Below are 13,674 nucleotides of genomic sequence, written 5' to 3' on the forward strand. Positions count from 1 at the left end.
TCTTCTTTGTGTTCTTCGCATCTGATTTCTTGGTCTAGGGATGTGAACTAAATACTGAAGTTGGTGGGCATTTTAGGGGGAACCTGGTAGTGCCAATAGGACACTTACCTTTGGGTGGCTACACCCACTAGAGTGACCACTTCCTGTGACTGCAATGGACCAGATACAAGGACCAAGTTAAGCCTGCTGGTGAAACTACCTCAAATCCCAGTTTGCGGAGTGTTGCTAGGTCCTGCGTCAAGGATGGGTTGCATAGTGACCATTCTAAGGAAACTCTGAGGCTGCGATGCAGACTCCTGCATCATCGAAGATGTGGTAGACGATGGGCTTGGGGTGCGAACTCCTGTTTTGAAGATGCATTGCGCATTGGTGGCTTCGAAGAAGCTGAGGGGCTGTGATGTAGAGTCCTGCATTGTTGACGAGGATGACATCAATGAGGGGTTTGTAATCCAGAGGCCTGCATCGACAATGCACCATGCAGCAGCTGTTCTGAGGCGACTATGGGCTGCAGTATGAGATCTGTGTCAGGGTCACGTTGCACTGATGCAGTTCCAATGCAGCTGTGTGGAGATGAGTTGAGTAGCATTGTTCTGCTTACTGGGCCACAGTTTGGGTGGCAGGGCACCTTTGGGCCCACTTCCACGGATCCAGGACTGGCGTGATGGCAAGACCTGCAGCAAGTAGAATGCAGGTGCTAGTTTCAGAAGGGTTGGAGCCTTTTCTGTCTCTGAGGCTCTGATCAGCAGACAGCCAACTAACTTTTGGAGTCATTCTGGTGGTCCTGGAATCAAGATGTAGGTCCAGTCCTTTCATTGATGCAGTAGAGCAACAGAATAGCAGTCTGTGTTGCAGAGCAGCACAGTAGTCCCTCTGACTCTTCCGCAGGTGCAGAGGTGTACTGAACATTTGGGTTTAAGGGTTTATTATGTATACCTTGTACCCACTTTGAAGTAGGAGAAGGTTCTGGAAGTTTCCACTCCCAGAGGTATTTGGAATTTAGGTCCTCATTACAACATTGGCGGCAAATGCTGACTACTGCTACGGCGATGGCCGCCAACATACTGTCACCGTGGCTACCAACCGTCCACCAAAATATCTTCAGGTTAGTTAGCTTTATTCCGGTAAAATAAAATACCATCAAAGCACATAGAAAAAAATACATAAATACATCATAATTAAAAAACAAGTAATAGTAAAACTTCTAGGTGGTAATGGCAAGCAATAAATATAACAGTTCTGCCACATCACAACCCTCATTAAAAAATATAATAGATTATGATAAAAGAGATTTAAGAATACAATGACAATGCTAAAAAAAATGGCTACAAGCCACAACACTTAGGAACAAGTTCTCATCTCCTCGCCGTGGAATTGGCTTTCAATTTACAATTGCCAACTCATGGCAATAATAATATTAAATGACATACTTATGGCTTCAATGATTTACGTCTGATAGGCTAGATTGCCTCCAAAAACTTTGCCAATGAACATGCCAAGTTACCATGAGCATTTGATTAAAAAATCCTAAAATCTGCAAATCCACTCCCAAAACCCATGGATCTACAAAGTGGTGTGAGCCAACGTGCTCGCTGCTTGGAATAGGCGGGGCAGCAGAATAAAACATGGGCTGTATGTTCAACGACTCCACATCCCATTGGACATAAATCACTGTCAGTGCCAAAATTAGACCATTTGCGAGTAAACGAGCGAAGTGGTAATGTTCCCAACCTGAATCTAATATAAAGTGCAAGTGCTGTAGGAGATACAATCAGGTCCATAAAGTGCTCAAATTCATAATGACATTTCAAGGATAAAAAACTATTGGTTAAACTAAACGAGGGAACCTCTGCTAATGTTTTAATTTGTACCCTCAGCCAATATGCTTCTTTCGCAAGCTTCACAGCATTTTTTGGAAGATGAGAGGGGTCCGACCAGAGATTGCTCAGTTCAAGATCAAAAAAAGTTTCTTTCATGTAATTGCACCACCTAGCCGGTATTTTTAATAGCATTTTCAAGAAAGAGTTTTCAGCTTTCTCAGGTCATATAAGTTGCAATAGACCCTTAACTCTGCACCATATAATACTCCTCCCCTTGCTTGGGCTTTATATATTTCTATTGGAGGAGTGATTGCAAAGCTAGGAGATTTGGCAACATATCTCAGAATACATCCAGATTTTTGTTTTAAACTCATGGCAGACTTTAATAAGTGGGCCTTTCATTTATGGGAATCCTCCAATCTTACTCCCAGATAATCAAAATCAGGTACTCTTTCCAAAGCCTCTCTCTCCAAATATATCTTCCTTCTTATTTTTTGTTTAAGATCACCAAACACCAAATATTTGGTTTTGGAAGTATTAATTTCCAGGCCATGGTCTTTGCAAAAGCACGTGAACTTTTCATGCAGATTAATAAGACCTGAAGCAGTTTGAGATAATAACAAAGTATAGTCTGCAAACAGCAGACAAGGGATCCTTGCTCCCTCTATCTTGAGTGCATCACTGTCACAGTCCATATAGGGGATGCAGGCATTAATGAACACTAGAAAGAGTGTAGGAGCCAGCACACATCCCTGCCTCACTCCTCTATGTACTGCGATCTCATCTGTTAATTCCCCTTGTGTCCCCCATCTAATTCTGGCATAACTCCCTGAATGCAGCTCTTGAATTAGATTTAACAAAGGGCCCGGCACTCCAGCTTTGTTCAGGACTTCCCAAAGTTCCCTATGGGGGACCAAATCAAAGGTGGACCTGAGATCTACAAATGCAACAAACAATTTTTTGGCCTCCAGGTCCACCACCTTCCATTTGATCGTGAGGAAGCGGAAAGCCTGGTCAACCGTACTAGTCTTCTGTCTAAAGCCAGCCTGTAAATGACTCAATATTTGATTATCATCTATCCTACTCAGCCTACTCAATACCTGATAACAAAATACTTTTTGTAAGTTGTCCAAGAGACTAATAGGTCTATAATTTCCCAGTACCCCCGTATTGACCTTTTTTGTAAATAGGAACAATGATTGCTCCCTTCCAAGTTTTGGGGTGAGTGCCACTTGCTAGAACGGCATTTGACACCCTTTTAACATAGGGACCCCAGTAAGCAAGATCAGATTTAAACAAGTCCGCGGGTATGCCATCCAGCCCAGGGGCTTTGCCTGTTTTTTAGGCCCTAATAGCAGTTTCAGTTTCCTTGAGGGAGAAGGAGGTAAGGCTAGATATAAGTGGCACCTCCTCAGTAAGTTCATTCTCAGAGACACAGGGAAAGGCAGGCTCATGACTATACAATTCCGAAAAGTGGACAGTCCAATCTTCAGAGGAGATGTGGCAGTCAGGACTAGAGTTTTCACTACACCCATTTCTGGCGACCAGGGTCCAAAAACCATGGGAGTCTTTGTCCCTGGCCGCCACTAGAAACTCCTGCCACGATGTTTCTTCCCATTGATGTTTACTAGTCTTGATTGCGGATGCATATTCATGCCTAGCATGAATTATCTCAGTTCTATCTTTCGATTTTATTGCTCTCAAATGTTTGCTCTTGGCGTCTTTACAAATCTTACCAAACTACCTTAGATGCAATTCTTTCCCCAAACGTTTATTTCCACAACTAGATCTAGTAAATAACTCTCTTACAGCAAGAAATAGATCCCGATGTAGGTCCATTACCTCATTCGGGGAGCATGGAGAAGAGCTAATAGGCAGTTGGTAACTGAGAACTAATTGGCAAAAAAAATCCCATAATTTAGTTGAGTTTCTAAATGAATCCCATTTCAAGGTATGTTTATTAGAAGATACTTCTAGGGAAAAAGGGAGTTCATGATGTGGTTCTGCAGCTTTTTCTAAAAAAAAGTTGCCTGTTGTATGTTACCAAGAGAGGGGCGTGAGCACTATTGTATTGATCACTCACCATAAGATCTTTAACAATATGCCATAATCTCACATCAATGAGTGCAAGATTGAGAACGCTACTATAGGACCCTCTAAAATACGTAGATTTTGCAGGGGCATCAGATGGAAAACGACCATTCCCTGGACGAAGGCCATGAGTTAACATAAGATCAATAATTTGCAAGGCCCTAACGTTGGATTTTGGCTGCTTTCTCAGGGATGTGTATGGTGGGATGTCCCATATCCTATCCTCTATCTGAGTAATTTCTAAAAAGGCAAAGTTAGGCTCCAGTGATACATTAAAATCGCCAGCTGCAGTAATAAAATGGATCAAGCAATGGTCTAGCAAAAAAGCATTCAGAATCTGAATTGTTTTAGACGTTTGGTTTGGGTGATCTGGTCTGTTATATACATTGATACAGAGTAATGGCAAATCTTGCTTTGTCTGAATGGACAGGGCTAGTATATCAGGCAACTCCATGAGGAGTTCTTTAACTTTACCCACCTCCGATATTCTTATCCAAGTGATAAGCCCTCCTGCTACTCTACCCGCAGGGGACCGCCTGGCTTCCTTACAAAAGGAAATAAACCCCTGTCTATATATATTTGGGGTAGCAAGTTTATTGAAACAAGCATATACTGAATTTGTCTATGTACAACCCCCAATCAACATCGTCTTTTTTTATTTCTCATTCCTGCCACATTCCATGTTATAAAATGTGAAGTTCATGTCTTATGGGCCCTAGGGTTTTCATGAGGGATCACAAGAAGGCTCGCTCCAACCTGACTCTGTATGAGTTGTGGCTTGGATATAATATCTTTAGATGGCAACACCAAACTCTTCTGAAGGGAAGGATCTAAGGTCCGATCTCTAGCTACAATTGTAATGGTTTTAGAAATGGATGAAATTCTGTCCTTAGAAATTGTCGAAGATGACAGCCAATCAATATATGATAGTGCTTCTGATAAATCTGGCACACATGGACTAGTCCACTGCTCTGCAGAATCATGTTTCCTAGTTTGAGACTCATCTGATAAAAGACCTTCCATAATCTTGTGACTTTGGATTTTGGTCTTGGCTAATAAGTCAGCTCCCACCTTATAGGGCCTAGTGCTTATAAATGGAGACATTGTATTCTGCATAGAGATATTCTCAGGTCGAGTGTTTTGAAGACAGATACTTGACCCATTTTGCATGGGATGACGAGCTTCCATGGATAACAATCCCTTTACCAAGCTTGAACTGGCTAAGGTTAACCTAATAAAGTCCCATCGACCTAACTTTTCAGTAAAGCGCTTAGCCAAAATTGTGTCTGAATAGATAATAGAACCACATTGTCTGGCATGTCTTAGCCAATATACAACCTTATTTTTCAGGGATAAATCATCTTCACGCGAGTTTGAAGATAAAGGAGGTACCTTACACATATAAAGGGAATCATTCTCACTAGGGCACGTGCAAGATGTTTGAATAACCGTAGAGTCCCACTTCATTGTTGCATGCAATCTTGGCCTAGATAATGCTCTAAGATGGTCCTTAGAACACAATGGCCCATTGGGCTTGGTTGGATATTCTCTTGTGTTATATAGTGGCCGAGCACAAGCACTAGTGCCAACTGCGTTCACAGTGGGTCCTAATTGTAAAGGGGAAGGGATATTGATGATCGAAGATCCTTTTTTTTGTGCAATTACCGTAGCCCCCGTCTAACTATTTGCACGCAAGATATTTAATACTTCTGATAGTGCTTGCTTCAGTTCCCTAACCTCTTCATGCAAACACAGTATAAGAGAAGTCCTGAGAAGAAACCATAGAGAGTAAATGGTCTGGAGATCGAGAGTTTAAAAACGGGCCCCATGATCACTTGTTTATACTTGTGGATCCAATGGAAGGAAGCGATTGGAGCATGGGATGTTATCAGGCATAAAATCATTTGAGTTTAAATGTGCCGTGTTCCGACCCATATATTTTGTATTTGAACCATCAGGCTGAGATATAAGAACGGACGAAAGGTCTTCATTTGAGGGGGGATTTCCTCTAGACGGGTGACTTGCAGTCAAAAAGGGAACAAGGGAGACAGATTTTAACCTTTTCTGTGGGATCTTCTCTTTTTTTTCATAATTTGGATTCAGCCTCTTCTATCAGATTGTCAATCTTGTTTGATATGCAATTAGAGAGGGCCTGTGATGATTTGTGAAGCCTCTGGAGTTTAGGTTGTGCTAAGCCCATAATAGGGCTTCCTTTTGCCTTACGCTTCCCCATTATAAACACTGGGACTTTACACAAATTTAAGTGCCAGGCAGGGACCTCACTGCGTTCTTACCTTAAAATCAAGGGGGGTGGCCAAGCCCGGCCTCGCGCGGTCTCAGACGGGCCCGCCTGGGTGCTGCCTGCACGCGTCCTGCACTGCGGGACAGTGCGACGCGCTACAAGCGCTGGTTCGTGGGCTCTGCCCCCTCCTCACTGCACGGGGCTCCTGGGACAGAGAGTCCCCTGCTGCTGCTGCCACTCCTTGAATCCCGCGCTGCAGGACGTTGCGACGCGCTACAAGCGCTAGTTCGTGGGCTGCGCCCACTAGTCACTGCACGGGGCTCCTGGGACAGAGAGTCCCCTGCTGCTGCTGCCACTCCTTGAATCCCACGCTGCGGGACGGTGCGTCACGCTATAAGTGCTAGTTCGTGGGCTCCGCCCCCTCCTCACTGTACAGGGCTCCTGGGACAGAGAGTCCCCTGCTGCTGCTGCCACTCCTTGAAGCCCGCGCTGCGGGACAGTGCGGCGCACTATAAGTGCTAGTTTGTGGGCTCCGCCCCCTCCTCACTGCATGGGCTCCTTGGACAGAGAGTCCCCTGCTGCTGCTATCAATCCTTGAATCCTGCGCTGTGGGACGGTGCAACGTGCTATAAGCGCTAGCTCGTGGGCTCCGCCCCCTCCTCACTGCACGGGGCTCCTGGGACAGAGAGTCCCCTGCTGCTGCTGGCACTCTTTGAATCCCCACCAAAATATGACCATAGCCGGAATTCCACCAGAAGGCTGGCGGGATTCCGGCTACGGTCATGGCGGCGGACGGTGGTAAGGTGGTGCTGCTGCCAGCAGCAGCGCCACACCCGCAGAATGCTGCCAACCGTATCATGACACAATACACCCTGGTGGTGTTCTGCTGGCGGACGCTGCTACTAGCAGCAACACCTCGTCCTGTTTCCTGCTGGAGGACCCCCTGCAAGCAGATAAGTCGGGTTCTCTAATAGGGGAATGGGGTGTTGTGTGTGTGTGGGGGGTGTGTGTGACTGTGTTTGTATACGTGCATGCGGGTGTGAGGCATGTGTAATGTGTGTGTGCATGAATGAATGTGAGTGTACGTGCATGTTGTGTTGTGTGATTGGGTGTGTGCCTGGATGTATGTTAGTAAGTGTTGCTGTGTGTGTGTATGAATGTATGCATGTGTGGGTGAATGTGGGTATGCATGTGTGTATGAGCGTGTATGTATGTGCGTGTCTGTGTGTGTATGTCAGGGGGGTTGGGAGAGGGATGGTAGAGGAGGACCCTGGGGAGGGGGCGTGTGAGATCCCTATCAGTGCCAGGGAAGGAATTCCCTGGCACTGATAGTGCCTACCACCATGGTTTTCGTGGCGGTACAGAAGCCACGGAAACCATGGTGGTGGGCGGGGTCATAATGCCATGGGCGGCCTAGTGACGGCTGCCGGGCTGGAGACTGTAGTCTCCAGCCTGGCGGTCCTTACCGCCGTGGCGGTCGGTGTGTTACATTGGCGGTTTGGCTTTGGCCAAACTCCCAATGTCATAATATAGCGGTATGTACCGCCAGCCTGTTGGTTGTACTACTGCCACTACTGCATCGACCGCCGGGGTCGTAATGACACCCTTAGTGCCTCCCTGTCCTTGCTCTAGCTTGTCTTGCATCACAATAGATTAGTGTCAAACCCCTTATGAGTGTTCTCTGGAAGAGCCTTTGTGATATGCGGTAGGTGAGTGCTCTCCCCCTCATCAAGTCAGAGATAGTTCATCCTGCTAAAAATATGCTCTTTTGTCTCTCTGTCAGGGAGCAATGTACAAAGACTAACTGCCAGCTACACCTAGTCACATGACTCAGGAAACATATTGCAGGCACCAAATGTTTGGGACAAGAAAATGGAAACTTTCTAAAAGTGCCATTTTTAGAATTGTGACTTAAAATCCAACTTCAACATTAAAGAGGGTTTCGAATTCCAATTCTTTAAGCAGCAAACTTGACATTACTACTTGCTCCCAATTGAAAGTTAGCACTTATTAAATGTAATGAGGCGGGCAATTGTTATCCTGTCGGAGAGGTACGCCTTGAAGGAGTAAAAAAACAAATTTAAGAGTTTTCATTACCAGGACATGTAAAACTTAAAAGTACATGTCCAACTGTTTTAATACAATGCATCCTGCCTGCTGGGCTCTTTAGGCCTACCCTATGGGTGACTTATATGTATTAAAAAGGAAGGTTTTTTTTTCCATATAAAAATCGCAGTAAAACTGCACACACAGGCTGCAATGGCAGGCCGGAGGCATGTTCAAAGAACTACTTAAGTAGGTGGTACAATCAGTGATGCAGGCATAGTAGTAGCATTAAAATTTACAGGCCCTTCATACATGTAGTATGACTTTACTTTGGTCTTTCAAATAAATTAAATGTGCCAATTGGGTGTAAGCCAATTTTACCAGGTTTGAAGGAGAGAGCACACAAACTTTAACACTAGTTAGCAGTGATAAATTGCACAAAGTCCTAAGGCCAACAAAAACGAGATAAAAAATGAGGAATAAGGCAAAAGTTTGAGGGAACACCACCCTAAGGCTGACAGGACTAACACTTTACTTCTCTTAAAGCCTGAGATAGTTGGTTACTATGCTTGTGTAAACCCCAGGTCTAATACCAGTTTTGTTATGTTCTGCCTGGCTTGTTTCTCTTTGTCTTCTGCTTCCCACTGCTAGCAGCTCCAAGGCATGCACCACAGCCTGTACAAACTCCACATAATGCCACTCTAATCCACTCAGTGCCACACAATTCCTCTACACTCCATGCCACACAATGCCACACAATTCCATTATACTCCACGCCACACAATGCTTCACAATTCCACACCATGCCATACAATTCGACTCCATTTCACGGTACTCCACTCCACTGCACACTACACACTCCTCCCCCCAGCACACATGTATATGGTGTGATTGTAAGACTGGAATAACTCACCAAATCACTGATATTTGCATAGTTCACAGAATGTGGCATGTCTTAAATTGGAAAAAAAATAATATATATATATAGGTATATATACATATACACACATAAATATGTATATATCACATTTGTATAAATATGTGTATATGTTTTACATATGTACACATAAATAAACGTACATACATATCTATATATATATATGTATATATATATATATATATATATATATATATATATATATATATATATATATATATAATTCACATAAAAAAGTCTCGGACTGCAGGAACTCCACACAGCGTTCCTGGGTGGGCTCCGAGAGGCCCTCATAAATCTTCCAACACTCCTTCAAATAACAGGAGACCCAGGACACCTCCAAGGTGCAAATCAAATTATTTCAGCACACAAATCCAACTCGTTTCGGCAACAGCCTTACTCATGGATACATCATTGTTACAGTGCTCCAAGTTAAAAAACCATATAATACTAAACATAAAAGACAGACAAAATCTCAGATCCCCACCAAAGGACTCAAAATGTGGCGGCCATCTTAAAGTGCATCTATAAGTAAATTTCACAGTAGTTCGTACCATAGTTCTTTGAAAATATGACTCTAATCATTGTTCAAATCCATCAAAATCTTTAAATTAATGAGATATCATACTTCACACAATAAATAGAGTAAAATTCAATTACCAAAATACAAAATGTAAATAGAATAGTTCATTACACTATAAAAGTTTGTTAAATATAAATATTTTCAAAATTTTAAATTCAATATATCACTCATAAATCTTGAATAATACTACCTGTGCTTAAATTATTCACATTTCATCCTATACCATCCAAATAGACCTGTACATTTGCACAAAACTTCTGGAGGATCGCATATTGGTATGTGGAACCTATCTACCCAAGTGGGTAAACGTACAAATTTTACTACTGTAAAAATCTTATAGAACCCAAAACCTATTCCTTTATAATAAAAATCAATAAAAATCAAAAGAATCACCCCTACTCCACGTGATCTATCAACCGGCCACCTAAACAAAATATTGATTACCCTAGATGGATGCTCAGCTCCTCACTCAAATTTAGCCCTACAGGTTCCAACGTTTCAAAGTCTATTATATATTTAGACTCTAAAACACGTAACAACCTCTCTCTATCGCCTCCCCTTCTACTCGTCCTTATTTGGTCAATAACTACAAACTTCAACAGATTCTCATTGCCAAAGTGGTGGCTGAAGAAGTGCCTAGCTACTGGATAGTTTTTATCCTGGTTCTTAATAGCTCGTCTATGTTCCAAAATTATTTTCTTTGCATTGTGTATTGTACTGCCCACGTACAATTTTTCACATGGACATATCAGACAATATACGCAATAAGACGTATTGTAATTACCTCTAATTACAAAGCTGTCTAACCTTCCTGGAACATTTGGGGGGTTATTCTAACTTTGGAGGAGTGTTAATCCGTCCCAAAAGTGACGGTAAAGTGACGGATATACCACTAGCCGTATTACGAGTTCCATAGGATATAATGGACTCGTAATACGGCTGGTGGTAAATCCGTCACTTTTGGGACGGATTAACACCTCCTCCAAAGTTAGAATAACCCCCTTAGTGTCTTGCAGCTATTGCTGGTCTTGCAGGCTTTACACTTCATACAACAGAAGAAACCTTCCATTCTCGTATTCTGCATCTGTCCTATCGATGTTACCTCATAACGACACAGATTGTCCTTGAGAGATCTGTTTCTCCTAAACGTTATTTGTAAATTTGAGGAAGAGATCACTACTAAAAAGCAGAGAAAATTCATACGGGATTTTAAGGATTATCAGGCAGGTCGCATTTTAACATTCCAGCGGAAATATGATCATATGTACAACGAGGGAGCTACTGAATTAAATTCAAGGGACTTTGAACAGATCAGCCAACAAATTGAGGAACAGGAAGAAAGTGACATTTCTGATGGGAATCTTTCAGATGTATCAGACACTGCTTTGGCTGGGGTTTCGATATCGGATAAAGAAGTGGACAGATTGAATTTTTTAAAGCAATTCAGACTGTTGAACCAGGGAAGGATGGATCAACACAAAGGAGTGCACCCCCAGAGAGGCAGAGGACGAGGAGTCAGAGGAAGAGGGAGAGGAACAGACAGGCCAAAAAGAGGGGGCGTAGGAGACGATACAAGACCCCAGGGAGTGGTAACCCGAGCTCACAAGTGATAACTATGAATATTATAAATCTCTCCAGCAGAGTGTTGTCTGCTGTTGAAGAGGACCTCTTATCTCTGGGCCTGTCATTCTGCCCAACTAGTGGTTTTAACTATACCCAGACGAGGATTGACACCTTTAAGTTCATTAGGAAGCTAAAATTGAAAAAGTGGTACCACACTAAGGTTAAAAAGGGTGAGAAAGTGGGGGTGGAGTCAAATGTGAGTAATCTATGTATCTCTGATATTGATGTATTACATACAGCAATGGATTTATGTGAGGGGATGGTTCCTCATGAAGATCCTATCCTAAATCTGATGGGAACTGGTATTGCTTTAAACAGCAACTGCCCAAGTAATTTTAAACCAAAATCTACCTTTCTACCTGCCATTCAATGTGATGCCCTTGAGGTCTTTGAGCGAGAAATGACTAAAAAATTGAAGAAGTTGAGATATAGTGTGACGAATGTGAGAAATAGCAACCTATCAGGTGAACAGTGGCAAGCCCTCCGGAAGTTGAAAGAAGACCATACCATTGTGATTAGACAATCCGATAAGGGGGGCAATGTAGTCATTCAAGATACCACCAAATATGTGTCAGAGGGAATGAAACAGCTAAGCAACACTTTGTGTTATGAAGAAGTGAGTTGGGGAGATGTTAAATCAATGAATGAGCAATATATTGATATGCTCATTGATTGGAAAGATCAAGGGATGATAGAATGGGATGAATTCCTGTTTCTTAAGTGTGACCATCCGAAGATTCCAGTTCTTTACCTTCTCCCCAAAATCCATAAGGATGCGGTGAATCCACCAGGGAGGCCTATAGTTTCGGCTATGGAGTCGCTCCTGGAAAACACATCAAAATATATTGATTTTTTCTTACGTCCCTTTGTTGAATCAATACCCTCTTATGTCAGAGACACCACACACTTTTTAAAAATCATTGAGGGTACCGTATGGGAAGATGACTTCTTACTGTTAACCTTAGATGTGACTAGTCTCTATACGAGTATAGATCATGGCTTGGGTGTGAGAGCTATTAGACATTTTCTCAGAGCAAGGTCACTGTCTTTCTTCTTCCATTCGGAAATGCTGTGCACTATGATCGAGTTCTGTCTTAAGAACAATGTGTTCATCTTTGATGGTCATCTGTACAAACAGCTGCAAGGGACAGCTATGGGCACCTGTTTTGCCCCCAGCTATGCAAATTTGTTTATGGGCTGGTGGGAGGAACAGGTGACAGAAGAGATTACCCAATTCGATACCAATGTGGTTTTGTGGTGTCGTTTTATTGACGATATTTTTGTAATTTGGAGGGGTAATGAGGAAGCAGCTATGCAATTTGTGCGAGATTTGAACACTAACAAGTGTAACCTAAGATTTACGGAGCATTTGGATTCGAAGTATATTGAGTTCCTCGATGTGGAAATTTCTGTGAGGGGCAGTAAATTAGTGTCCAAATTGTACAGGAAGGCAACGGCCGGTAATAGTCTGCTAAGTGCTCACAGTACACAACCGGGGACTCTAATACGGAGTATTCCGTTTGGAGAATTGCTGAGAGCCCGGAGGAACTGCAGTGAGGAAGCTGATTTTCACCAAGAGTGTAAAGTGATGTGTGAGAGGTTTAGGAATAGAGGCTATGGGGCTAAAGTGATCGATCAAGCCAAACGTAAAGTGGTGACATTGAAGAGAGATGATGTCTTGTATGGAACTAACAAGAGGCAAGAGAAGGGAAGTGAGTCCATCAGATTCATTACAACTTATAGCAATCAGTCGTATAAAATACGCTCAATACTGAGGAAGAGTTGGCACATTTTGCAGACGGACCCTGTATTGGTAAACTGGATCAGCGACAATCCCCAAATAACGTTTAGGAGAAACAGATCTCTCAAGGACAATCTGTGTCGTAATGAGGTAACATCGATAGGACGGATGCAGAATACGAGAATGGAAGGTTTCTTCTGTTGTATGAAGTGTAAAGCCTGCAAGACCAGCAATAGCTGCAAGACACTAAATGTTCCAGGAAGGTTAGACAGCTTTGTAATTAGAGGTAATTACAATTGCAATACGTCTTATTGCGTATATTGTCTGATATGTCCATGTGAAAAATTGTACGTGGGCAGTACAATACACAATGCAAAGAAAATAATTTTGGAACATAGACGAGCTATTCAGAACCAGGATAAAAACTATCCAGTAGCTAGGCACTTCTTCAGCCACCACTTTGGCAATGAGAATCTGTTGAAGTTTGTAGTTATTGACCAAATAAGGACGAGTAGAAGGGGAGGTGATAGAGAGAGGTTGTTACGTGTTTTAGAGTCTAAATATATAATAGACTTTGAAACGTTGGAACCTGTA

This window comes from Pleurodeles waltl, chromosome 1_2 (genome assembly GCF_031143425.1).
Source record: "Pleurodeles waltl isolate 20211129_DDA chromosome 1_2, aPleWal1.hap1.20221129, whole genome shotgun sequence".
Lineage (NCBI taxonomy): Eukaryota > Metazoa > Chordata > Amphibia > Caudata > Salamandridae > Pleurodeles > Pleurodeles waltl.